This window comes from Heterocephalus glaber, unplaced genomic scaffold, assembly GCF_053883595.1.
Source record: "Heterocephalus glaber isolate CG9 unplaced genomic scaffold, H.glaber_assembly_v1.0 deba00001442, whole genome shotgun sequence".
NCBI classification, from domain to species: Eukaryota; Metazoa; Chordata; class Mammalia; order Rodentia; family Bathyergidae; genus Heterocephalus; species Heterocephalus glaber.
Window position 1 is genome coordinate 53294960 of NW_028258296.1, and position 27383 is coordinate 53322342.

A 27383-nucleotide genomic window follows, 5' to 3' on the forward strand; every position below is an offset into this window, starting at 1 on the left:
ACTTCTCTTTCCCCATGGCTCAGGCCTCGCTCTGGGCTCCTAATTTGGTGTTGCCTGGCAGAAGGTGGTTTGGTGTCTGCCTGGACCAGGCCTGGTGAGGAAGGGTCACCCTCCAGATATTGCCCAGGTCTTTCCTTCTGCTCCATTGCCTGTACCTCCCATCTCTCTCTGGATGCCTCTTCCCTTCTCTCTCAAAGGCCTGGTTTGAACTGAGACGAAGGCCACACACCCTCCCAGAGCAGGCAACAGTTTGCCTCCAAAAAGAGACAGCTTTTGGGCTACACAGCATCAAAAATGGAGATCTAGAGGCCTGAACCTACATAGCGGCCCGGCCCATAGATGCAATGTCTCAGAAGATGGAACAAAGCCTTCAATGACAAGCATCGCTACCCCACCCCAAACCCCGGGGAGAGCAGAGTTCAGGTTGCAGAAAACTTGCTCCCACACCCCACCCCTTGCTCCCATCCTGTCCCATATACACACTTATTCTGGAATTTTGAGTTAGGCCAGAGAAACTGACCCAGATGAAGACAAGATGGTTTGGAACAGTCATGGAAACAAAGGTTGCTCTAGGTAAACGGGAGGCAACTCCTGTTTTTTGTTTTGTTTTGTTTTGGGGGTGTGCGTGTGTGTGTGTGTGTGTGTGTGTGTGTGTGTGTGTGTGACTACAGACTTTAATTTTTTCTCCCCCAAGGGCATGCACTCCTTGGTATGTAACTGGGCTGATGGAGAGGAAAGTCTGGAGAAAGATTAAGCAAGATGATTTAAATACCTATGACTTAAGTGTATAAGAGTATGCAGTTTGCAATGGGAAAGGGAGGATTGTGGAAATTAAATGTATGTACAAATGTGGTAGTGTGGTCTGCATATTACTTCTATTATTACTCAAAGGACTCCCGTTTCTATTTTAACCTTTAGGGGTAGGAGTGGGGTCCCCAATATGAAACTAATGCCCAAGGCACTCCCCAGATTCCCATTGGAAGGCTCCAATCTTTTGTTCAAGGCAGCCCCTACTAGTGATGAGTCACTTCTGGTCTTTTTAGACCTGAAGCTGATTGACAAGGATCAAGCTGGATGGCCCCAAGCCCCTGCAGGACCTGAAAGAGGAAGAGAAGGTGACACTGTCAGGCACCTCAAAAGTCAGAGATCCAGATCCCTAGGTCTCACTGCTCACTTGTAGGGTCCCACGGGGAAGTGGAGTTCCAGACCTAGCCTTGGCAGGAGACAAGCCAGGAAGGGAAGGGCAACCCGGTGCTCACCTCCAACTGCCCAGATATTCTAAGTTTTCAGAGGAAAAACAGTTCTGCAGCATCAAGAGAAGAGTCACAAACACAAACAGGAATTCCCAGAAAGAGCCTGTGCGTTGTCCATACACCTGTCTTTCTCTCCCACTTCCCCACAGCCAATATCACCTTAAATTCCACCCCTGCTCATACCACAATACTAAGGTGATCTGCCAGCTGGCTTTGACTTTGGAGTTTTGAGTCAGTAATTGCAAACAAAGTTAAAGACAGTTGACCAGCAGGGCATATTAGGCTGGTGTGGGGGAAAGGGAATTGTAGCGAATTTGGCCATCAAGGTAGGTGTAAAACATTATGAGGCACTTTGGGGTGGGAAGAAGTCATGGGGACTCCAAAGGAGGTGGAGCCTGGGACCAGGCCTGCTTTAAACCTCAATTGTGTGACCTTAGGCAAGTCTATTAACAGCCCAGTGTGCCTTCCCAGGTCTCAGAGCAAAGGCGTCCTAAATGATTTACAGTTCACACAGCAAAGAAGACACTTAGGCTGAGGACTGCACAGAAGTAAGGTTTTACTATTGCTCTGATGGAATCTTTCGGGAATATGAAGCCCGCATTCCCACTTTTCACTTCTTTTCCCAAACTGGCATCCCAAAGCAACAGGAGAGCACGCAAGGGGCTGCGTGAGTGGTCCGAGGCGGCGTAGGGGAAGGAGCAGATTTCTGGAGACGCCCGCCTAAAGTCGGTTCAGGAGACCAAGCGGCCGGCCCGAGGTGCAGCAGAGCGCCTCTCGAGGGTCCCAGTGGGCTTTCGGGCCGCGTGCATCCTTGTCTATTCTACCACCCCCCTCACACTTTTTAAAAATAAAAGACCGTGGGGGCAAAAGGTCTTTCATGATGGTTTTTGTTTTCGAGAAATAAAAATCTTCTATTTTTATTTTAAACCAGCAGCATGCCCACCTCTCGGTCTTTCCAGATGTTTGCAATAAAATCACAGGTTTTGCCTTTGGGACTGGAAATAAAATTTAACGGCCGTCACCCTGTAATTATTCTCTTAGCTCGCCCTTCATAAATTTATCTGCTTTCTATCGGCGTTGGGGCAAGAGGCGAGTGAAAGGGGGGGAAGCCCCGATTTTATATTTGTGGCTATAAAAAAGCGCCACCCGGTTTCCTCGCCTTCTGCCGCCGCGGTGTGGCCGGGAGAGCGGGGCCAACGGCGGCAACATTGCGCTATTGTTCGCTGACTTCGGTGTGCGCAGGAGCAGGGCCCTCCACAAAGGGGGACTTGTGTGGCCCTGCCGGAGCGGCCGCGCCCAAGAGGCGAGGAAATCCTTCCTCCCATCCAGGCCCAGCTCCACTTTCCCTGCGCGCGGAGCAGCGCGGCAGCAGCCGGTCCTTAGCCTGCAGCCTGCGCTGTGAGGCAGCCCGCGTCCCGCAGGCTTCTCAGGAAGCGAACCTTCGGCCTCGGCTGAATCCACCATGAGGAACTCGGGCCTGGGGAGCCAGAGCAGGGCCCTCTGGAGAGGTACCGCAGCCCCTCTGCTTTGCCTCGCTTCAGCTGGGCTGGAAGGTAACATGCCACACTCTCAGGAACTCAAGGTTGCTTGGCAACCCCTGAGCCCCCATCCAAAGCCAGTGACTCTTGAGACCACCAGTGTGCACCCCAAAATAAACGTTGATAATCGACAATTACCATATGCTTGTATAGGAAGCCTGAAAGTACAAGGTTCATGTGTGTATCTTGCAGTGACCACACAAAACCATGTGTTTATTTGTTCTGAAACACACACATGCATGTACTTGGACACCCACTCACCTGTGCTGTGGTCTTTCTAGAATCAAGCATGAACACAAATAGCGCATGCATGGGTACACAGTGTCACTGGGCTGCCCCTAGTTCCTTTGGACTCTCTCTGATCCAAGAGGCTGTACCCTAACCTCCTCCCCTTCACCTGCATGGAGCTACCTTCCAGGGCAAAGTCTCTGAGCTGACGAAAGAAGGGGAACATGAGGAGCACCCCATTTCCAGGACTTGCCCCTTTGGAGACCCACTCAATGCCTGGGGGAGATCAGGGCTCCTAGCAAAGCCCCAGGATTCTCAAAAGGGACTGGAAGAGGAGCAAGGGGAAATGGCAGGACCCAGTGGGAGCAGCAGAGCTTTGTCTTGATTTGTTTTTCATCCTGTGTAGTTCCTTCCTCACTTCAGAACCAGAAAGCCAAATCCTAGGTGGACAATTCTTTCCCGTTCTTTGCAGTCCCAAGGCTCCCAGCTCTTCCATGTACACCCCTTAAATGTAACACATCTCCTTCCTGCTGGTCTTGCTGGTGCTTAGCTAAGCAAAGATTTCCTTTTTTTTTTTTTTTTCAGAGACAAAGAATTACCTAAAGTTTATTGAGTGAAGAGGTAAAGAAGCACCAGGCCCTGTGGTCTAACTCTGCAGCTGCCTTGAGACATAAAGACCCTCTCTGAGTTCCTATGGGGGTGGGGATGGCAGAAGGGAGGCGTGGGAGAAGAGTACCTAGTACTGAAATCTAGTACAAGGACTAGGAACACAACCAATTTGAAGTATTCTGGCCTTGATGTCATGATTACTTTTTAAAAAATTTGTCTAGAAGTGACTGGATTTGATTTGTCACCAATGAAACAGCCACCTAGGAGCAAAGGGTCCTCAGTGGAACTGTGGGAGCTTATGCAGCAGCTGGGCCTGTGGTCCACAAAGGCTGACTGGTAGATTTTTATAGCACCCTTGTGGTCAATCTTCCTCTCTCCACCTGTGGAGAATGAGTTCAAGAGAGAGGAAAGTAACTTTGCATGCTGGACATGGTGTGCAGCTCCAAGGAGCTTGAGAATTCAATCCTCCTGAGTGTGTCAAGGTCAGTGTAGCTAGGTGGCTGAACTTGTGCTTGCTTTGCTCTTGAACTCGGGTAGGAATGTAGAAGCTGCTAGGGATATGAACTGAGTCATGGGAAGCTTTTCCTTGGTTTTGGTCCATAATTCATGGGCTACTTCTTCTACCCAAAACCTAATCAAAGAAAGTGGAAGGAATCCAGAGTTTTGGGGTAATATATACAGTATAAGATCCCTAGGGATGCAGAAACTGGCCAAGGTAAGAAGATTATCAGTATCAGAATGCTGGTTGTTCCTTAACAAATGAGCCCTGGACGGGTTGAGATCTTCTTTTATAACCTGATGAGTCTTTAGAGAATCAGGGCCTGCTGCTGAGGAAGACATGGGGTTGGAGCTCCCACCACTGAACTGTCAAACTGCCCCAGGGGGCTTTGGATGCTGTGACCACAACAAAGTACCCTAGAAAGCCAGGAGTGAGAAACGAGGTCTATCCCTAAACAGGAAAAGTACCCAATAATTCACATTCTTCCCAAGAACTGCAAAAGACAGCCAGCAAATCCAAGTGAATGAAGACATTCTCAGGATGGGATGCAACAGTCTGTGAATCCATGTTCTAACCCTCAGTGGTGTTTGCCACACCAGGAGGCTAGGGAGAGGGATTGAGGACTCTAAAGGGCAAAAGTTAGTGGCACTAAAGGGAACTGGAACTGCAGCAACACCCAATGTCACTATCCTTGGGTGCTTTCAACATTAAAAATGAGTACTTCCAACCCAGATCAGAAAAAAGTAGAAGGCAATACTATCCACAGGCCACACTGCCTGTAAAAAGCAGAGCAAGATAAAATGTCTTCATTTCCATAATCTCTCTCTCTCTCTCTCTCTCTCTCTCTCTCTCTCTCTCTCTCTCTCTCTCTCTCTCTCTCCCTCTTTCTCTTTCTCTCTTTCTCTCTTTCCCTCCCTCCCTCCTTCTCTCTGTCATCCTCCCTCCCTCCTTTTTGAGACAAGATCTCCCTAGCAGTTCAGCTGGCCTGGAACTCACTATGTAGACCAGGCCTCTAACTTGTGGCAATCCTCCTGCTTCAGCCTCCCTCCCAAGTGCTAGGATTACAGATATGTGCAACCATGCTCGGTTTAGGCTTCCTCTCATGCCACTAAGTCTCCTTCTGTATCTTCTCTCTTTCTGCTCTACAGCACTTTTGAAGAGTCAATATTTACTGAACCTTTTACTCTGTCAGACCCTGTACTAAGTGCTTTACAAGAACTCATGTACTCCACCCACTTCAAATTCTATGAGCCAAGAACTAATATTACCAGCAGAGTTTTACATGGGGAAAAACTGTGAGGTACAAAGGAGCTATGTAACTTGGCCAGGATTTCACAGTTTTTAGTGCAGGTAATCTGGCTTCAGAGCCAGCCAGGATTCTTAATCCCATTTCCCCAGCCTCTCTTCGTACATACGTATTTATGCAACTTGTACATCTAAGTTCTCTCTAGCTGCAACAGACCCAGGGAAAGTCGCTGGGAAGTGAAAAGCATTGATGAAACTGTCTTACATGGACTGAAAAAAATGTCTGTCTAGGTGTAAAATACACACAGGAGGCCTTTCCAGTTTGAAAGAAGCAACTGCTTGAGCAAGGGGGGAAAAGGGCAGGGGCCTCCATCATATCTTACTCAGGGCAAGGGTCAGCCAGGTCCTGAGCTGAATGGCTATCCCTGAACAAGCACCAGCAACTGCTCCCAGGAAGGAAACCTGGGCAGTTGTCTCAGGCTGGGTTCCATCAAGAGAGATCCTGCTGCAAAGCCCCCTGGGCTGGCCCTTAGCTCTTCCCTGGAAGTACCATTGCCCCGTGGGCATGGCTGCTCACTTTGGAAACATCTCCATGGACCCTTTATTAGCCCAACCCCAAGCCACCTAGTCCCTGAAGGTCTCCTGCCCCTCAGCTCCCTGCCTGTGGTCATTTCTTGCTTGTGGGTTGCTAACTGAGAGATTAGGAGGCCACAGGGACTCTTGGGAGAGTCCAGCTTAGTTCAAAGCACCTGCCCGTCTCTGGGGAATTTGTAGGCCAGGCCGATGGTACCTTCTACCCAGGAAGACAGAAATGTGGAGGACCCTGGCTGCAAGGGTGGACTCCCCATGAAGGCACAAACCAGTCCTGGGAAACTCGTCTGGGCAGGCGATACTGAGTCCTCCTGAGTCCCCATCCTTCCAAGGGAGCAGCTTGGCACTTTCCACATTGTGCCATGGGCCTCTTGGCTCTGAGGTGGCTTTAGGCGGGGACAGGGTTTGGTCAGGCTGTGGCTGGTGCGTGGGTGGCCGCAATCTCCTCCCCTCTCTGGGACCCCCACCCCACACATACCCGCAGCAAAGGCTGGCCTAGGGAGCCCTCATGTGTGTGGGGAAAGATGTAGGTGAAAAGGAGCCAGCTTCTGGGACTCCGGGCCCTGGACTCAACTGGCTGAGCCAGAAAAGTTCCCCTCTTTCTTTATTCCTCTTCTCCATTTTCAGTTTCTTGGTGGAATTTTGACAGTCTCTCTCTTAATTTCTTTCTCCCTACCAGGAAATACAGTGCCTCACTGGCAGATGTGCTCTGTGCCAACACTGATTAAAACTCCTGTCCAGGTAATGTAGTTGTGCTGCATGTCAGGCTTCTGGGTGTAGGGGTTGCCCCTGGAGTGAGCTCCCTGGGCTGTCACTGGATTTCTCTATCATGTTCACCAACAAGGGCAACTCCCAGGGTGCTGCCGACTGTGCCCGCTTTCCTACCAGCCCTGGGCTTCTGCTTGCTGACCTTCCATCTAGTTTTCCTATATTTTTACTTATCATTAGAAGCCCAGTTCCTACGAGTGGGAAGGGAGGTGACTGAAAGGAGAGGAAAGGTGTGTGCAGAGAGGACCTTGGAGCCACTCATTTGGACCCTGAGAGCCCTAACAGGCGGCAGCTCCTTTTGATCAGCTTGTCAACAAGCTCCGTGGTCTCCAGCACAGTCTGGCGGTGCTGGCGCTGGGGTCCACTCAAGGCCTCCTTGAAGCCAGAGTAGTATAAGTTCTGACCTTTCAGGACTGAGGAAGGATTGAGAAATAAAAGCTAGGAAAACAGAGAATGGAAGGAAAGGGCAGAATTTGAAAAGGGAAAGAGGGGAAAGGAAAATAACAGAAGAAAAGGAAAGAAAATAAAACGAAAGGCCAAGGACTGCTTCTCAACCACAGAAACCCTCGCTGGGCATAAAACAGGCAGCTCCCAGCCTTCACCTATCTTTCCCAAGCAGCTTGGAATGACTCAGGCGTCCTAGAACAGTCTTCTGGAAAAATGCACCTCCTGTCACCTATAGTAGAGCCAGGGTGGCCCAAGGCCTGGGGTTTGAAGCCCTTGGCTAAGGTTTCTAAGCACTGCACTGACTCCGGATGAAGCCAAAGCGGCCGGGCGCCCCGCCTCACCTCTCTGCAAGCCCTGACGTGCTGGACACAGAGTCTTCTGGTCATCAGAGAGAGCACAGAGATCCTAGTTCAAGACTAGGGGAGAACGAGCTAAGTTGGGGCCAGGAACCGGGAGACCCGTGGAAGTGTAGCCAGGCTGGTAACAAAAGAGGGAGGGATCTCAGATGGGTGGGAGGAGTTCGTGGGAAGCTGGTGGTGTTTTGCACTTTAATATTTTTCCGAATCTTAATCCAGTTTGACGTTAGTAGGTGAAGTGCCCAGAAAGGCTGCATGTCGGTCTTATGTCAGTAAACCCCGAGCTCCCGCTCTCGTGGCAAGGATGGCAGAGGAAAACTGGCTTTTGTCCCTCCAGCCACCGAGGCCGCCGCTGCCCCAGCCCTCCGCCGGTAGAGCTCTCCTCTCCGAGGAGTTGGGTTTTCTCCGAGTTTCTCCTCCCCTGTCTTCCAGTTCACCTTCCCAAACTGGAGCCTCAGTTTTTGTTTTCTTCACGCCCGCTCTGCCCTCCATTTGGTCAAAACAAATGCGTGTGTGGGTACGTGTGTGTGTGCGTGTGCGTGCGTGTGTGTGCGTGTGGGTACGTGTGAGTGCGTGCGTGTGTGTGTGTGCGCGCGCGCGTGTGTGTGTAATCCATGGCGAAGAGGAATGCGTTACAAACGCGGGCGAACAGATGTACCTCGGCGCCCCGACCCGCCCGGCAGCTGCTTTGCGCAAAAAGCTGCTCCTCTGCCCCACAGCCGCGGAATTACATTATTTTCTCTCAGTGTAATCATCTTTTTACCGAAGGTAAAAAAAAAAAAACATAAATTGCTGATTTGCAAGATCAAAGTGCCGCCTTCTGGTGCATCTGGAAGGGAGGGAGGGGTAGAGTGGCTCAGTCACGGCTGCCCAACTTCAAAGTGTTTTCAACCGTGAGTTTCGCCCCTTGCGTTTTAAACCCTCTTCCCTTCTATCACCGCGGGGCGCACAGCCGGGGAGTGCGTCGCTGTGCAGGTTCGGGGCGCTTGCTCTGAGAACCGTGGTCCTGACCCACTCTGCGCCTCCCCACCGTACCCAGCCGCTAGCCTCCCGGCCAGACGCGACCCTTGGAGGGCTCAGGGGGCGTGGTGAGGCGGAGGACCAGGCGGAGGACCAGCCGGAGGAGGGCTGATCCCAGACCAGCGAGTTAGAAATGCCAGGATTAATCGTAGAAAAGGCTCAAAGTCGTCAGGTCCCTGGAGGCGCCTTGGTTGCGTCTCACCTTCCCAGGCACTCTGGCTGACTGCTTTGCCGAAAGGACTAGGGAAAGCTAGATTAGAATTCGGATTATTCGGGGGACCCGGGTTAATCCTAGGCAGGTTTAGCGGCCCTCTTCGTTGGGATTTGTTTCTTTGTAACCCAGGTAACAGGCCCGGTCCGCGAGGACAGAGTTCGCTCCGGGCCCGTGCGCTTTCCTTAACCGAGGACTCCCCGAGCGCGGGCCGGGCGGAGGGCTGCAAAGCGCGGCCCGGAAGCTCACGCGGAAGCCGCCAGAGAAGCGGCAGGAAGACGTGAATACTGGCTGGGCAGGGCCCGGGAAGGAGCTGCCGCTTCTCGGCTTTCGCTGGGAGACTGATTACCTCGGTGCGGAGCGACAGAGCTGAGGGTTCTTTCTCTGCGCTCCAGGGGACCTGCCTCCCGCGCAGCGCGCAGGGCGCTGCCAGGTCCCCAGCGAGCTCGCGGAGCCTTTGGGGACTGGCTACAGGGCAAGCCAGACACCAGCTTCTCCCAAAGAGCGGCCGTCTTTCTGGAGAGACCAAGGCACAGGGTCAGCTCCATTGCACTTGATCTGAATCGTCCCTGTGTGGCCATTTCTGGTGTTTGAAATTTCAAGTTTTTCTGCTGACACAGGATGGGTTAAAACAACCCAAAGCGCGCCTGCCTTTTCCTCCTCTGCGCTCCGTATCTCCCCAGCCGCCCACCAGGCTGCACCTCTGACCAGTGAGCTGTCACCCCTTTGGGAGGGAGGAGGCAACCGGGTACTGTTATTTTCATTTCTAGATAAGAAATCAAAGTCCTTACAACTTCGTTGACTGCTCCTAGGGTCCTGAGCTGCAAAGCGAGTACTATTACCCAGGTCACCTAAAATACCTTGCTGTTTCGGGGTGATTCCCCGCCTCACACTCCCATCTGCTGCCCATCACTCCAGGTCATCGACCCCTGGCGGCCGGGACAGCTCGGCTCAGGCCTGCGCTCCGGGGCATCTCACCTCAGCCAGGCAGGTGCAGAGGTGCTGGGCGCGGCAGCCGCGGGTCGTCCGGCCGAGGGGCAGGAGTAGGCTGTCCGCCTCCTTCTGCTGCCCAGTGGCTGAAGGGGCAGAGGAGGGGGGGACAGGGTTGGGAAACCGCCTTCAGCTAGCCCCGGCCCCGCCTCCCAAACACATCGTCCAGGAAACCTGGGAACTTTCCATTGTCTGAGGAGCTTCACTAAACAAATTGTCCTTACAACTATAGGACTTCGGAGAAGAGCGGGCCTGGGCAAGCTTGCGGGGTGCCCTTTCAGGGTGCCTGCCCTGCGAGAAGTGTGGCCGGAAGCCCCCCACCACCAGGGCGCAGAGGGGAGAGAGGAGCGCAGGGCCTGCCTGCGTTCCAGCGCGCACTCGGGAAGCTGGTACGCGGCGTCGAGGATCGGGGAGGAAGGGAGCCCTCGCCTGTCCTCTTGGGTTCCTAATGGGCCAAGGACAGCAGTCACTTAGTGGCCGGAGCCTGCAGAGAGTGGCTGCCTCGGAAGACCCTTGCCATCAGGCTATCCACTTTCAGCGCCAGGTTTCCTAGAGTTCAAGGAGATGGCATTTGTCAGGGCCCTGATCCCAGAGGGTAGCTGGGGGTGAAGCGTCCCACTTCCTGGTCTGCACAGAACCCGCGAGCGCGCCAATATTATATTTGCCTCCGGTCTCTGCAGATCTCGCGCTTCCCAGTTTTCCCGGTCCGCGACTTCCTGCAGCTCGCAACACCCTCGACCCCACCCCGCCCTGGGAGGAGGTTTTCTCGGAGGTCGGGAACTCGGAACGATAATCATGCACTCCTCTCACCGCGCTGGGTGAAGAACTGGCCACCTTCCCGCAGGCTGTGTGGCTACACGTGCGGGCAGACACGATTCACAGGGCCACTGAGTCGCGAGCTAAGCTTCTGGAGGTCACCTGACTATAGAGTTCACAGTCCTCATTTACAAAATCGGGGCCACGGGAGGCCTTTCGGTTCCTGGGTCCCTGGGTCCCTTCGCGTCTGAGCGCCCGGATTTAGCACAGACGATTCGCACGCATCTACATTTGAATCCCATCACCGAACACCGCTAAATCCAGCGCAGACCTCCGCTGTCTTCCAGTCCCTCGGCTACTTTCTAGCTCACTGTTTTCTGCAGGGGTGATTAACGATCCCAGATAGTGTAAGGAATTCAACTTCTCAAGCTCAGCATTTTCAATTCTTTAATTTGTCCCTAGGCGGCCGTTAGTGATCGCGACTGTAGATCACATGGTACGGGCCAGGTAGAGAGAGCAGCTGATTCAACATTGTTGAGTTGGGGTTTGGTTTCGTTTTTAAAAAGCGACTGAGAAAGTAGCCCCTAGAGAACTTCAGGAAGGCAGCAGGCTGCAGCCTGCAGAGGTCCCTAAGCTAGACCCCTTTGGGTTGTCACCACTCGGATTCCTTTAGACAGTGAAGGGCAAGCAAACAGCCAAGTCCCTCTGGGCCTTGGCCTCCGATGTGGGTGAAGCAAGTGGATGGGGAAACCCAGGTTCACAGGTTTCCTGCCCCCATGCTGAGGCCTCACTAGGAGAACCAAGCTCTTCCAGGTCTAACCTGCTTCCTCTGTGCACCAACGAATGCATGGCCCTGGGGGGAACAGGGCCTCTGCTGGGGAGATGAGAAGGTCCCTCCTCAAGGCTGCGTCAGAGGCTCCACGGGTTGGCGTCTTTGTAGCAGACACTCCTTCACTCCCCATCTTTCCCCCATCCTACTCTGTGCCCTGACCATTCCTCTATCCTATTTTAAAAGGGAACTTGTCTCTCCTGGTAGTGGGAGGGGGGACAGGATCTTTCCGAGTTGTCTCAGCAGCTACCACTGTTTCTCTTCATACTCTTTTCCTCCTGAAGAGACAAACTTTGGAGATGGCTCCCTTCGTGCACCTCAGGACTCCCAAATGCCAGGGGGTGTATGAGAGGAGAGGCGAGAGGAGGAAGAGGAGACTGAGGGGAGAGGGGAGGGGAAGAGTCTCTGTGCTTGTTTTCCCAAATCTTTCAGGCTGCAAGTGAAGACTGCTCTGAGATAGCAGAAATACATTTGTTTTCTTCTTTCCGTTGGCTGGAGCACTGCTTGGCTGTTCCTTCGGTCAGAAAAGGTCTGGGGAAGGTGGGAAGAAGAGGGCATCAGCTTCCTCTAGGTGGCAGCAGGACTGGCTAGGGCAAGGGGAGGGACCCCTTAGCGAGATGAACTTGAGGCCAGCTGGGTGGCCAGAGTGCGACCCACTGAGCTTCAAGGTCCTGGCCCCAGACTCCCTTCTCTGAAGTGCTCAGATTGTCATTTCTGAGGTGACACTCTATCTCCTGAATTTTTTTTTTTTTTTTTTTGTACTGGGGATCGAACTTGGGACCTTGTGCTTGCAAGGCAGGCGCAGGAACCACTGAGCTAAATCCCCAGCCCTCTGAAATTACACTCTACTGTGCACACGTACACGCTTTTCTAAAGCAAAACTAGAGCATGAAACTAGCCTCAGTTGGAAATAGGAAAAGTGGTCTCTGTCATTTCTGGAACTGACATTCTTCTCCCAAATTAAGACCCTAAGCTTTCCTGAGAACTCCAGCCACTCTATGAAAATGCTGACTGAGGCTGGAAGTAGCTAACAGGGTCTATCTGCCTGTCTGTAGGTATGTGGAACCCAAGCAATGAAAGCAATGAACCTCCTAGAGAGGGCGTCTCCTAGAGAGGGCATACAGGAAGGTGGAGGTGTGCAGGGTGGAATAAGCTGAAGGACCTTTAGAGAAACACAAGTGTGATCTGTGAGGGAATGAGGACATGACCAAAGCAAAGTGTTTGCTTTTATTGACCTATTCTTTGCTGGGACTCTGATTTACCAAGATGTCGCAGAGGCCCCAGCCCCTGGCAGGAACATGGGAGAAAAAAGGCAAAAAGGAGCAGATATAAAAATTCTTTCCAGTCACACACACACTAATAGAAGCCTGTATTTGAAGCTTCTTGGGAGTTTGAGGCCAGGGGAGGGAAAGATCCTGGCCTGCCTAGGCAACTTAGCAAGACACTTAGCAAGACTTAGCAAGATCTTCTTAAAATAAAAAATAAAAAGGACAGGTGATGTAGCTCAGTTTATTTCCCAATGTAGGAAAAAAAAACCCTCCCATAGTCTTTGCACACAGCTGCACATATATGCATACTTAAACTTCATTTTTTAAACCTTGCATTGGACAGAATAGATATGCACATCCATTAAACAACCTATAAATGTGTACCACAGACAGAGAATTTTATTAATCTCTCCTCTATAAATAAGCATGTACATCACATGTGTGTCTGAATGCAAACTCCACTCTGGTTTTGTGGCAGGTGTGACTCTCAACTGTCAGAGTGATGGGTCTCAAACCTCAGGATATGCACACACCTTGGGTGGTTGCCAGAGTTGGTAATGAATCTGCTGCCCCCTAGGATTCACACTTTTCCTCCTGTACAGTTGTGGAAGTGGGGAAGGGAAAGTCTTGTGCTCCAACTTCAAGCTCTACTACCTTTGGGGATAATGCTGAGAAGCAGTAGGCTGAATCCCTTTTAAATAAAGGTTTCCATCCCTAAAGTCTGTTCTTCTTTCAGGAGCATTCTAACGAGCTTGGGAATCATAAACCTGCAATCAACGAATTTTTTTAGTGCATATGGCAAAGGGAGGAAAGACTGACTTAGGGTTCTTTCCACAAGTGTACACTTGAACAGCATGCATGCGCACAGGCACATACAAATGACTATACAAATCATAACATTTACATGAAAGGTACCTAGGAAAAAAAAAGAATAGGGGAAGGTTCGCCATGTTTTCCCACTTCTCAAATCAGAAAGTCCACAGACTCAAAATATCACTTAGCTAAAAAAAAATACATCACTTAGCTTTTTAGAAAAGTTATTTAATTGACAAAATTTTCGTATTTATTTTGTATGTGTTTTGAAATGGCTGCATTGAGCTAATTAACACAGAATTACCTTGTATACTTCTTTGTGTGTGTTTAGAACGATTAAAATATATCCCCATTAGTTTTCAGGTATAAAATATGTTAACTGCAGCCACCATGTCATACTATAGTTTTCTGAAAACTTCTTCCTCCTCACCGAAATGGTTATCATTTGGCCATTTAGCTTTTGAAGTCATCTTCATGTGCCCTGTGCACTTACCTGTTTTATTAGTGCATAAACAGATCAGACATCAACCGGGAAATATAGGGCCGAATGAGCCAATTGCCCGTGGCTCCGTGGGATAGTGGGTAAAATACAAAATGCTTGGCATCTCACGCACAGATTCTGTCTAGCACAGTTCGTGGTCCCGCCTCAACAGCTTCCGTGTTGGCATCTGCTGTTACAAGGGTATCCCTGGGTGGTGGTTTTGAAATTTAAGTCCCAGATCAAACAAAAAGAGTGGAAATAATGCCACTGGAGGGACTGGGACAAAGGTGAGCGTGGAAGCTGGTGGCCCCTGGAGCTAATCCGCTGCTTTCAAGCATACCCAGAGCCTGAATTCCCCTAATACGAAACCAGCAAGGAGAGAGCATTGCTAACGAGATTTTCCTTTCACGGATCATATACGACCTCCCTAATGGTGCATTCATCCTAGCTTTGTCTGGTGAAGTATGTAATAGAGAAAAATATCCAACTATATCAATCTGAAAACGTTCTTTTTCACCTGACTAGCGAAGCAAACGGGTTTTCTCCTTCAGAGTATACCTCTCATTTTCCCACTTAGTCTTTGAAAATCTAGCCCTAGATTTAAACGCCTATGATCACCTTCACTACACCTCTATAGGTGAGACAGGCTCATGCTTTTGCGGTGTGGAATAGTTAACCTAATCGGGGGCCAGGACAGGGGAAGAGCCTTAGCCGAGAGCTTCCCTCCCCGGCCTGCCTTTGGCGGCAGGGCCCGAGATGTTGAGGGCCAGTGGGGCAGGCAAAAAGGCGGTCTAGGCGCTGGAGGTAGCAAGAAGCGGGGGTTCCGAATGCACACCTCAAGCTTGGCGCTTTTCAAGCCTGGGAGAAAAGCAGAGCCTCTGCCTCGGGGGCCCGTTTGCACCCAGCGCAAGGGCGCGCGAAGGGCGCCAGGCACAACCCCGTGCTTGCTGGGTCTCCAGAAGCAGACCGAGCTGCCTTTGTCCTAGGCGGGCAGCCGCAGCCCCGACCTCTGGTGGGCTGAGCAGGGAGAGCGAGTAAAGGGGTTGGGGAGAACGGCGGGGTCCAGATCCAGGCCAAGCCCTCCCGGAAGCAGACGCGCCTCGCCTTTCACTGGCTCCTTCAGACCCAGGGGCCCGGAGACTTCACGGGCTCCAAGATGCGCAGGGACCCTCGACGCGGGGCGGTCTGGCGCCACACGACGGGCCGAGGGTTCCCGCGCGAGCTGGTCCCAGCTCTGACTTCTCCACTTTCTCTCTCCACGTGAGAGGGCGAAGGGCATCTTCGCCTTGTTTTTTACTCGGGTGGAGATGAAGGGCTGAATCTCCGGTCTGCACTACCCGGGTGTTACACTCTCCATTGTCTTCTAGCGGGGAAGAAAGACCACTCTGACCTTCAATTTTTTTTCTCCCTTCCAATTATGATAAGTGACTGCCCTTCGTCCGGTTCCTAGAAGGGCCTACCCCTATGGGACACAACTTTTGGGGAAATGCGCTGGGCTGGAGAGTGAGATTTCCCGGGAACCTGTTACTGGACCTTGGGGCTCCAGTGGCCCCAAGTTCCGGGGCGCGGACGTCGAGTGGGAGGGTGGGCAGGAGGAGGCTTCCCGCTGAAGGCCGAGGTCAAACCCCTCAAAACGCCCTGAGTTCTTTGCCTGACACTTTCTCCCTCCGGAAACGTTCTCGTTTCCTTCTCATAGCCCTGTGGAGAAAGACCAGGGGACCCCCTCGGGGAAGTCTTCCCGCAACCCGCAACCTCGAGCCGCTGTTTCGCGGAGGAGGCACCGGCAGCTCAGTCTCAGGGCTCGGTTTTATTTCGCCAGCTGCAAGTCGCCAGCGCTACTTCGCGCTGTCAGCGCTGTTTCTCCGGTTGCCCGGGCACAGGAGCGCACCGAGGAGCGAACACGCAGGCCGGGGTCACTGTCACGCCCAGGGAGAGACCACGCTCTGCTAAAGTTTTACGAATTTTATCCGCTGGCCACTTGAAGGTCTCAGAGGCTCTTCATGCTAAGACTTTGCCCCCTTGAATCGGAAACAGCATGAAAGAGTGAAGTAGTTCCGTGGTTCGGGCAGCGCAGGGCGCAGCTTTGCCGCTGCGCGCCTCACCGCGCGACCACTCGGGCCTGGCAGGAGGCGAAAGGGCAGCCTCGGGCCGGCTCTGAGACCGGGGGCAGGCCGGGGTGACCGGCGGGCCAGGATGCCCAGACTTGAGCAAAGCAAAGAGCTCGTTCGCTGGTGTAAAAGAGCGTCTAACTTTACTCTGCGGCCGCTGCTAGACTTCAGCGGTAGGCCCCAGTCAGAGGCGACGTTTCCTAGTCTCAGTTCGAGTGCGGCCTCGTAGCGTCCACGCCTCCCTCCTTCCCCTGCTAACCCGGCTCTGTGGGATCGTGGGCGGGAGTCAGGGGCCGGCAGCCCCGGTGGCCGGATCAGCTCCGCGGCAGGGAGACATGGGCGTGCGTGCGCGCGCAGCGGTGTAGGGAAAAGACTGTGCATCTGCCCATTGCGCGAAGGTGCTCAGGATCCCAGGACCCGCTAGTGTCTGTGGCCCCACCCGGGCCTCAGCTCCGAGGCTTTCAGTCTCAGAGACCCGAAGGAGAGGTTTCGTGATTGTTCCCAACGCCCTGCGCCTTCCAGCGCGTTACACCTCCCGGGTGACCGAGGGGCGTGAGAGTCTTGGCTCGAAGGCTGCTTTCTCTCGTCCGTTTTTCTCACCCTTCAACCTCAAATACAGAAACCGGGGAAAAGTAGGAAAATCTACTACAGGAACACAGAGCAAATTTAACAGTCACAAGACTGCCCCCCGGCGATAGTTTTCAGCAATAACATTTTTTGGGCAACTTGCTTTATCTCTTTTAAACTAATGCCATTTGTGGTAGAAAAGTTATTGAATCCAAGTTTACATTAATTCCCCCAAGAAGAGGAGAAATGGCTCCCCAAAATCCTTTATCCAAAGACTCTGAGAATTTGTTCAATTTGTCTTTCTAGCTTCACCTCCATTAGCATTTGAGAGCTGCGCTTTCAAAATAACGCTCTCCCTCCCCAAGAGGCAGACTTGCTCCCACCCGTCCCCTTTGCTTCTTCTTTTTTTCCTCCCCTTCTTCGGAGAGTTTCCTCTTTCTGAAACAATAGCACGGGCCGCTGGAGTCAGTCTGATGATATAATCCTTAAGGCATTCACAGGCGGACCAGGGGCCAAGCTATCAAAGACTTCAGCTTTTTCTTCTTTTTTTTTAAAGCTGTTTACTATTCAGGAAATTTGGTAATTATTTTTTTCCCTCCATGTAGTGGTATTGCCCTCTTCCTTTTGATATTAGATCCTCTATGGGCCTCTAACTTCATGCTGTAGAGAAAGGAGAAAGATGAAGGGACCGAATTCTGCATCAGAATGTAATTTTCCTTTATGTCATCATTGCTGCTAAAGACCAGCTGAGGGCTTCCAAAAGAACAGGACCCCCAGAGCAGAGCATGCAATCTTCATGTTTCTAGGGACAGAAGAGAGTGCCAATTCCACTTACTCTTTTCCACCACAAACTTGGTTTTTTGGTACCTCATTCCACCAAAAAAAATGCTTTTATAATAAGATTGAAAAAGCACACCAGGAGGGGAAAAGGAGGATGATAACCAAACTTTGTTAAGAATGCTCTACAATGAATCATGTTATATTTGGGGGGGGGTTAATGTATCAGTTTTATTATCCTCAGATGCTACCTTGTTTACCATGGTTTTCCCTGTGCCTAGTACAGTGCCTTACTTACAGCAGGCATCATTCAACAAATTTTTGTCCTCTGAATGTTTGAAAAGCATAAAAAAAAGGAGCATAAGAAGCACTGGATGTTTAATTCCATTCATTTAAAAATCCCTCCGTGATGCATTTCTAGAGCTAATGTCCCCTACAAAGCAAAATCAATTCTGCTAGATTGTGAGAGACTATGTTTAAGGACTTCAAGTTTTCTCTCCCCAAGTAAATTGTAACACACAAAGATTAGGCACTCCACGTTAATACTTTCATCATAAGCAATGCCTTGCATATTGCTGAGTACACCAATCAACCATTTTAGAGAATAGGAAAGGAAAAAGATTCAGCTTAAAATGTAACAGGTTGTTCCAGGTGTGGTGGCACTCAGCACTTGGCAAGCGAGGCAAAAGGATCGCCACAACTTTGAGGCATCCTGTTCTACAGTTCAGGACTTGGGCTACATAGCAAGACCTTGTCTCAAAACCAAAAAACCAAATAAATAAATAAAATAAAATGGAGTATATTGGGGGTGGGAGTGTAGCACAGTGATAAAGTATTTGCATAGCAAATGTGAGGCCCAGGGGTTTGATACTTAGCACCACAAAAAGAAAAATGTTGCAATATGTTAAGTGAAATTTGATGTGCAGGTAAGCCTTGGTATGATGCCAGATAGCCCTGTAGGTGGGCAATAGAGGGCAAGGAAGCACGACTCCTTCACATGATATCTCCTCCTGCCAAAACCCTCTCCAGAACTAATGCATTTTCCTCCCCACCTTCCCATGTTACAATATGAAACCATGGAGAAGAGGATGAGCTGAGCTGAGAATGACTCTTCCACATTGCTCTCCTTACAGCTTTTCTAGCCTCATGGTAAGCTATGATGAGTGGTTACCTCAGTAGGTTTGAGTAGTTACTAATGAGATCATCACAAAAGTTGTATTCACATTATGTACTCATTTGGCTTTTTTCCAAGCACAATCATGATAGGTTTCCCAATAAATGCACGTTATTTGGTGAAAGAGACCCTGAGAAGAAACACTCTCAATGTAAGATTACAGAAGTTTATCCCTCCCCTTTTTATTTTTCATTGAAAATTTCACCGTGGTAAGTAAGCATACGCTCTGGAGATCAATTTGGAGCTCTTCAAACAGAAAGACCTCTGCTTTCTTGAATTGACGTCCCATTAGCACCTTGCACATAGATGTGAAGCCCGATGTGCAAACATTTAAAATGCTGACCTTTTCAGCAATGAATAGTTCCTTATTTGATTCCTCAATACATGTCTGATTTAGCATGTAAGCAAATCTTAGATACTTGACCAAAATGTTGGCTAAATTAGAAGCCAGATGGTTCTGGATTTGATCCTAAAGCCAACAAATCAGAAGTATTTTCTATCTCAGATAGAAAAAATAGTTGTATATTTAATTATAAAATAATTGTAATCCAGTAGAGGGGAAATTTGATGATACAAGAATGAAAGGACAATTGCCAAAGCAAAGTCTTTGAATAAGTGTAAAGTGGAGGGACCAGAGCACATGAGAACAGATTGGACTTATGTGAGAGACCAGAAATAGAAAATGCTTTCTGATTTTTTTCTGATATATCGTAATGGGGAATAGTAACTATCAGTTAGGGCTCTTTACTCTGATCAGTTAGGGAATTTTAAAGAATCAAAGGATAGCAAGCTGAGTAATGTATAAATTTTTAAATACCAGAAGGTATTTATTTAAATGCAAATTGTTACTCAAAAAAGTTATGATGAGATTCTATACCTTATTCAAATGATTACTGAAACCATTTTGGAATGCTGCTTTTGGAAATGACTTCATAGAGTGTTTATCAGCCACTTTAGAGACTCTGAATTATCATTTGTCCCAATGCTCTTTTTCCTGCAAATATGGGTGCACTTTTGGAAATCAAAGCTGAGGAATTAACTCTAAAAATGAAGAGTATCAGCTGTGTAATAGCATCTTTTTTTTTTTTTTTTCGGTACAGGGGATCGAACTCAGGACCTTGCGCTTGCAAGGCAGGCGGCAGAACCACTGAGCTAAATCCCCAGCCCCATAATAGCATCTTTGCTAAAGAAAAGGTGCCATTTCAGAAAGTCCCTGTGACAGAATGTACAGGCCTCAATGTAGTGGCTCAAAGCAAATATAGGCTGTTCCCAATCATATCTAGGGCTTCAGTCATTGAAAGCAAAGCTCCAGGATTCCTAGAGGATGTACATCTGCCCAGAGAGCCCCAGATATTCTGGCTATTTTTATTTGAGAGACTGCTTGCTTCAGGATAGCATCCCTATATTAGGAAGTTTCTGAGATATTCTAGGAAGGTCTCAGAGGAGTTGAATTAAATTAGTCTTAAATCTTTTCCCTTCCCAACTCCTCCTCCTAAATAAAAACAAACAAAACAACAAAAACAAATGTATTAGACTAGGACTCACACATGTACTAACAAACAGTAGGTTTATAAAATTTACTGGCGATCTAAATGATGATAGAGCATCCATAGTTTAAGAAATAGCTGCACAATACTCAACTGTAGGTTTCTAAGTGTTCTCAACACAATCTCCCAAAGTGCAGACCAGTGAAAAACTTCATGCTCATGATGCAGCCCATGTCTGCTGCTTAGATGGAGCTGTAAAATAAGGGTGACCTTTTATTCTACTCTGCAAAATACTGGGAGGTGGAGGTGGAAGAAGTGTCCCCTTTGCTATTCACGGATGTTTTTAGATTATTACTCCTCTCTTCTTCCTAACAATCCCTGGTTACAGGAAACATGTTATTAACCTACAGAACTCTCCTGACTTCTTACAGGTTTTATTGCTGGCTCACACTCTGCCTACACAGCTACCGCTGACATAGTTTTTGTGGTTTCACATTAAAGTAAATGATTTTTACAGTTCTGCAGCCTCTTTGACCATCTTTCCTCTAGAGATCATGATTTATCACCTTATATCAATAATTATTCCTTGGGTTATACCCCAAACTTTTAGTAGCAAGCCCCCCTCCCATAATATTCCACATCTCAGCTGTTGTAAATTGTGCCACTACAAACATGAGTTTAGTAAACTATAGCACACTGTTTAATTTTTTTAGGACTTTATCCAGGAAAGGAAGAGCTGGGTCAAATGGCATTTCCATTTTTATTTTTTTGAGGAATCTTGCAACTGATTTCCATAGCAATTGTACTAGTTTACATTCTCACCAATGGAGAATTCTTTTTCCTTGGCTTCCTCACCATCCTTCATTCTTTGATTACTTGATGATAGTCATTTTGATTGGTGAGGTAGAAGCTCAATGTTATTTTGATTTGCATTTTCCTAATGGCTAAAGATTTTGAACATTTTTTTCATGTACTTATTGACCAATTGTACTTCTTCTTTTGAGAACTGTCTATTCTGTTCATTTGCCCATTTTTAATTGGTTTATTTGTTGAGGGGTGATTTTTTTGAGTTCTTTATACATTCTAGATATCAATCCTCTATTAAAAGAGTCCCCAGCAAAGACTTCTTTCTAATCCTGTAGAATGGTTCTCCACTCTGTTAATTGTTTTCTTTGCTGTGCAGAAGCTTTCTAATTCTGCATAAAATCATTTGTTGATTCTTGGTAATATTTCCTGTGCTACTGGATTCCTATTCAGGGAATCTTTACTTTTCCTATGACTTCAAGTATTTCCTCTGTTATCTTTTCAGCAGTTTCAAAATTTGTGGTTTTAACTATAGATCTTTGATCCATTTTTATTTCATTTTTAGTACAAGATATAGGGATCTAGTTTCATTCAGAAGAAGCATATAGATATCTAGTTTTCCCAGCATCATTTGTGAAAAAGACTATAGTTTCTCTAACATACGTTTTTGACCCTTTTGTAAAAAGTCAGATAGCTGTAGGTACAAGGTTTGTTTCTGTGTCTTTGATCCCATCAGTCTACATGTTTTTGTGTGCCAATACTGTACTGTTTTTGTTACTACAGTTTTACAGTACAACTTGAAATCCTGTTTTGTGATGCCTCAATCATTATTCCTTTGGTTTGGTGTTGCATTGGCTATTCTGAATCTTCCCTGATTCCATATGAATTTTAGTATTTTTTTCTAGATCTCTGAAGAGTGTTGTTGGTATTTTAATAGGAATTGCATTGAACCAGTAGATTTTTTTTTATATGGCTATTTTAACAATATTAGTTCCGCCCATTCATGGACAAGGAAGATATTTCCATTTTCTAATGTCTTCTTCAATTACTTCAGTATTCTATAATTTTAATTACACAGGCTTTCCCCTTTTTTGGTTAGGTTGATTCCTGGATATTTAATTTTTTTGGAAGTTATTGCAAATAGACTTGCTTTCCTGATTCCTTTCTCAGTGGGCTCATATTGGTGTATAGGAATGCAATTGAATTTTGTGTGTTGATGTTGTATGCTACCATTTTGTGGGACCTTTTATGTAAAACATCACATCATCTGCAAAAGAGGATAATTTGACTTCTCCCATTTATATTCATATCTCTTTCATTGGCTTCTCTTTCCCAAAAGAGTGCAATTCTGGGGGTAGGATTTCAATATATAAACTTTAGGAGAACACAATTCAGTTTGCAACACTTCATCACCATTTTCTTTAAATTTCTACATAACGCTAACCAGCTGTTGACTAACCACTTACTTTCCTATTGGTTTTGCACTGTCTCTCTTCTTCAATGTCAGTTCAGAGAGAGTGAGGATTTTTGTCTTGTTTTTCACTGCTGTGCATCCAATGCCTAGAACATTGCCTGCATGTAGCAAGCACTGGACACATATTTGTAAAAAGATTTACTAGATTTTCATATGCATTTCATATGGGTTCCCTGAACCCATTTGAGTTCATGAACCTTAACATCCCCCTTCTCATAGTGATTTTCAATCATAAAACCATTATATTTGCATCTACACTGTGCTCCATGGTGTGCTTGATACTGGAATAATTTTTAAAGAACAAAAACAATAATAAAAATTCAATCTTTTTGCAATAATCTGTGCTCAATGGTACTTATATGTAACTACATATAAGGGGAAAATACAGACAGTTAATTTATGGCACAAGTTTCAACTACAATAAAGAAACTAGTAGGCAGCAAAGTACTCAGGGAAATCCCACCCATAACATAGAGATAATAAGATGGGCATTATGGTGTGTGCCATTCTGGGAGGCTAGGGTAGTAGTATTGAAAGATAGAGCCCATCCAAGTAACTTAAGTGACCTAGCAAGACTGTCTCAAAAATTTAATACAGGATAGTGTTGGGGGAATGGGGTTGTAGCTCAGTGTGAAGGCTCTGGGTTCATTCCCCAACATTGTGAAAAAAAAGCATAATAATTCTGATGTGTTACAGAAGTTTGTGAGGATAAGATGTGGTTATAGTTTACCATACACTTTTTCATATTAGGAAAATATTTGAAAGTTACAAGAAGAATGACCTTTGGGAGCCATATAAGCCCTCTTATAGAATGTTCCTATGCATCAAGAAGGAGTTAACCTGCTTGGTAGTGCCCAGGGCCTGGCTGGGCCTGGCCAGCCAATGGAAACAAATCAGAGATGTAATTCTTGTAACGTGAGTCATTGCTGGGGTGCAACAGGGGGACATTCTAAAGCCATACAGAGGAGCCCCTCTCTAGCCTACCCACACAGTTCAATTTACTCTCCATAAAAATGCAATAAAAATCTCACTTGCCTCCAGACTGTTGAACACTTTCGATTCTAAATGATTTGGAATAGAACTCCTGACAGTACTTCTGGAAAGAGTTGAATGAAGTAGCCTTATGAAAAAACAAGGGGAAGAGAAAACAAAGTAGTTGTATTTTATCAAGCCAGATAGTAGTTTAAAGCATGGCAACATTGTAAGAACACATGAGCCAAGGCTAAAATAATTTTTTGCAGCAAATGGAAGACATGTAGAATGACTTTTCTGTTCTTAACAGTGAGTAGGGAGATTAAACTCCTTGTTCTGAAGCATCACATAATTTTGGGGGGAGTTAGGTAATGCTAAGTCGTGCTTCTTCATTATCACAGAAGTCCACATTCACTGAAGTCCAAAGCTTGGCTAGGTTATGGATGTGCTAAACATTTCTTCTATTTGATGCCATTGTCCAAAGTGTTTACCACCTGTGCCAAAGACATTAGATCAGTTTGCTGTGCATAGTAATAATAGTGTTTTTTAATATGGAACACTTCATGAATTTGCCTGTCATCCCTGCACAGGAGCCACGCTCATCTTAATCTTCTCTGTGTCGCTCCAATGTTAGTATATGTGCTGCTGAAGTGAGCACAATAATAGCACTTTATTAGGAATGGGATTTGTGTTAGATTTCTGTTACTGTAACAACAAACCCCATGTAACTGATTTAGGAAGAGAAAAGGTTTCCTTTGAATTATAGTTTTGGAGGCTTCAGTCCATGGTCTGTTGACCTTGTTGCTTTTGGGCTTGTGGTGAGGCAGTATGCATATCATGGCAGAAGCATATGGCAGAAGTGTTCACCTCATGGCTGGGACATGAAGAGGAGTGAGAGGAAGGGGCTGGGTCACATTATCCCCTTCAAGAGCATGTCACCAATAGCCAGAGGACCTCCTAGTAGCCTGCACCTCCTAAAAGATACCCGCTCTGTAATAGTGCTCTGGACTGAAGACCAAGCTGCTAACTCAAGGGTCTTTGGGAGCCACTTACCCAAACCATAGCAGGATGATCTATGGATTTTACTTAATTGAGCTGTCTCTTATTAATAGAAATAATGGCACTATGGCTTTAATCTTAAATCATGATTCTTTTATAAATCACGTCCATTGTACCCCTTACTTACTTTGCCTCTATCGTCCCTGAAATCTCAAGTGTGTACAGGTTTTATATGAATACACTAAGTACAAGAGTCTTTATTCCCACCAATATACTGTCCAGCCCATCATTAATGCCACCTTAGTCTAGTCTGAGCTCACCTAGGGTTCTGAATACTGAAGATTATGATAATAAATGTGGTGACAGCACAGATATGGTAGTTTCCTTTTATGATATTGATGTCAGAAACTTTCAGAAATAATTTGAACATTCCTAACTAGTGCTTAATGGAATTTTATGACTTTCTTGCTCATAAATTTAATCCATGCTGAACTGTTTTTATTTCTAGGCCATATAACCCTTTACAGGGTAATAAGTACTGTAATTTTACTACTCACTGTGTAAAATAACTCCCCTTCTTATTTGTCTCTCTTGGCTTCAGGAAATTCTCATTAATTCTACTATTGGTGATCAAAAATCTCTGTTCACTCTACCTACAAATGCAACCTCAATTATTTCCCCTTATGTGATTTACATACCCTGAAATGACCTAAATTTTTGGGCTTTCTGTAAGTAATCACACATATAAACAAAAACATCTAAGCTAAATTATTTTGAGTTAATTTGATGAAAAAGATGGGAGAAGACAGGAAATATCAGAAAGTCAAGATCATTTTTTTTTTCCAGTACTAAGGATTGAACCCAGGACCTTTACACTAAGCTACATCCCCATTTTGGTGGGGCAGGTTCTCACTGATTTGCTAAATCGCCCAGGCTGTGCTGGAACTTGCCATCCTCCTGCCTCTGTCTCCTAGAATGCTGATATTATAGGCATATGCCACCATGCTTGGCAATAATTATGTTTCTATGACTTATTATCCATTAGTACCCTTCTTTCTCCAATGTAAACTCCTTAAGTCAGGTTAGTTTTTATTCATTTTTAAAATCTGCCTTCCCCAGCACAGTGGCTTGCAAATACCTGTACATCATTTTTTTTTTTTTTTTTTTTTTTTTTTTTTTTTGTACCAGGGATTGAACTCAGGACCTTGTGCTTGAGAGGCAGGCATGGCACCTCTGAGCTAAATCTCCAGCCCCTTATAAATCTAGATCACTTCAAAGTGAAGGCTGATTGATAAGTCCCACTCTCAGGCTCTCAGTTGGTGTGTGGTGGAGTCTATGGATTTGCATAGCTCACATGCTCCCCAGGTGACCCAATAGTGCTGGTTGGAGGCTCAGAGTCAGAGGACCATTGCCTCAGTACATAGAAGACTCTCACAAAGTTTGCTTGTTTGTTTGTTTTTTTGCATTGGATTGAAGCAACTGATTGGAGGAGGTACATTAGACAAACAGGCTTGTAAGGTTAGTATATTAGCTGGGTAGAACCTAAGGTGCTGTAACACAGAGAGCTCAAGAGAAAGTGGCTTAAACATGATAAAAGTTATTTATCCTATAACAACTCAGAGGTAGGTGGGTAGTCCAGGGCACCAAGGGAGCCCAGGCTGGGTACTCCACTCTGCCCACATTTTCCTTGTAGTTTCCGAAAATGGGTTGAACATGCTGTTATATGATGTGAGTGTGAGGAACAGTAGGTTTTTTAAAAAAGAGATATGACTTAGAAATTACACACATCACTTTTGTTCTTGTTTCTTTTTGTTTTTGTTTTGGTACTGGGGATCAAACTTGGGACCTTGTGCTTGCGAGGCAGGCGGCGGCACTGCTGAGCTCCATCCCTGGCCCATCACTTTTGTTCTTATCCTATTCACTAGAGTGAATTTACAGGACCCCTTGGTGCAGGCTGGGAAAAGTAGTCCTTTCTTGAGTCCATGCGCTCTGCTAAAATTCAGAGGGAGGGTTTGCCACCTAAAAATGAAGAAAGAGAGCCTGGATGCTGGAAAGCAGTTAGTAGTCTTTGTCACAAAAACTTTGAAAATTCTGAAGAAAGTGATGTAAATCTGAGTAATAAACATAATAAGGGTGCTCTGTATATTGGTACCCATTGGGTCTTTTCTGGGGGGCAGAGGGACAGGTGAAATGAGGAGGCAATTATGCTTAATACTGAGGATATTAATATGGTATTAAATGAATTAGAAGGTAAAAACCTTTCTGTTCACCTCAACAGACCCATATGCCAGTACATCAAAGGGACATCAAAAGGTGCTTTCCTCAATAGAGCATTGTGGAGGACCATACAGTTTGATAAAAATTCAGTTGTAGAAGGTGTGAGAAATTGTGTGGTGGTCCTGATTAGTAGCAAGAAGAGAGTAAGAGTGAGGGACATAATAGCAGTTATTGCAGAGGGGTGGGAGGATGGCTGGAAGGAGCACACAGAAGCTCAACCATGATATGACCACATGGAAATATCTTACCTTGGCTGCAGCAGTGTCAGACATGAAGGGAGACTGTGGAAGAGAGTAATAAGACCTGCAAAGATGTCAGAAGGAAATCTTGAAAGGAGCATTTTATATGGTGACTATTATGGTTTATACCTGGATGTTCCCCAAAAGCCTCATGCACTCAGAATTGGGGCTTGTGGAAGGTTATTGGATTACGGGGACACTACAGCTGGCTTGGTGTTAGGAGGTGGGGTCTGGCTGGCAGAGGTAGGTCACTGGGGGCATGACCTGGAAGGGAACATTGCTCTCCTTGGCTCTGCCCTTCCTTTCTTTCTATGGCCATGACATGGACAGCTAGTCCTCTGTTGTGTCCCTCTGCCATGCTGTCCTGGCTTGGAGCCTGGTAACTATGGACTGAAACCTCTACAAACTGTGAGCCAAATCTTCTCTTCTAAGTTGCAGGTGTTAGGTATTTTATCTCAGCAAAGAGAAACTGACTAAGGCAGTGATTGACAGCAACTGGAGAGTGGTAAAGCATTGAGCTAGAAAAGCAATAGATAAAAGGATCAGCAGCAGTAGCTGGATTAGACATCAATTTAGATGTGGGAAAGGGGGAAGAAAACTGAT

General features: G+C 47.1%; 1 pseudogene; it reads right to left on the reverse strand.

Moving 5' to 3' along the window:
* Positions 1-23810: 23810 nt before the first annotated feature.
* Positions 23811-23923, reverse strand: LOC147827748 (U6 spliceosomal RNA; annotated as a pseudogene).
* Positions 23924-27383: the final 3460 nt, after the last annotated feature.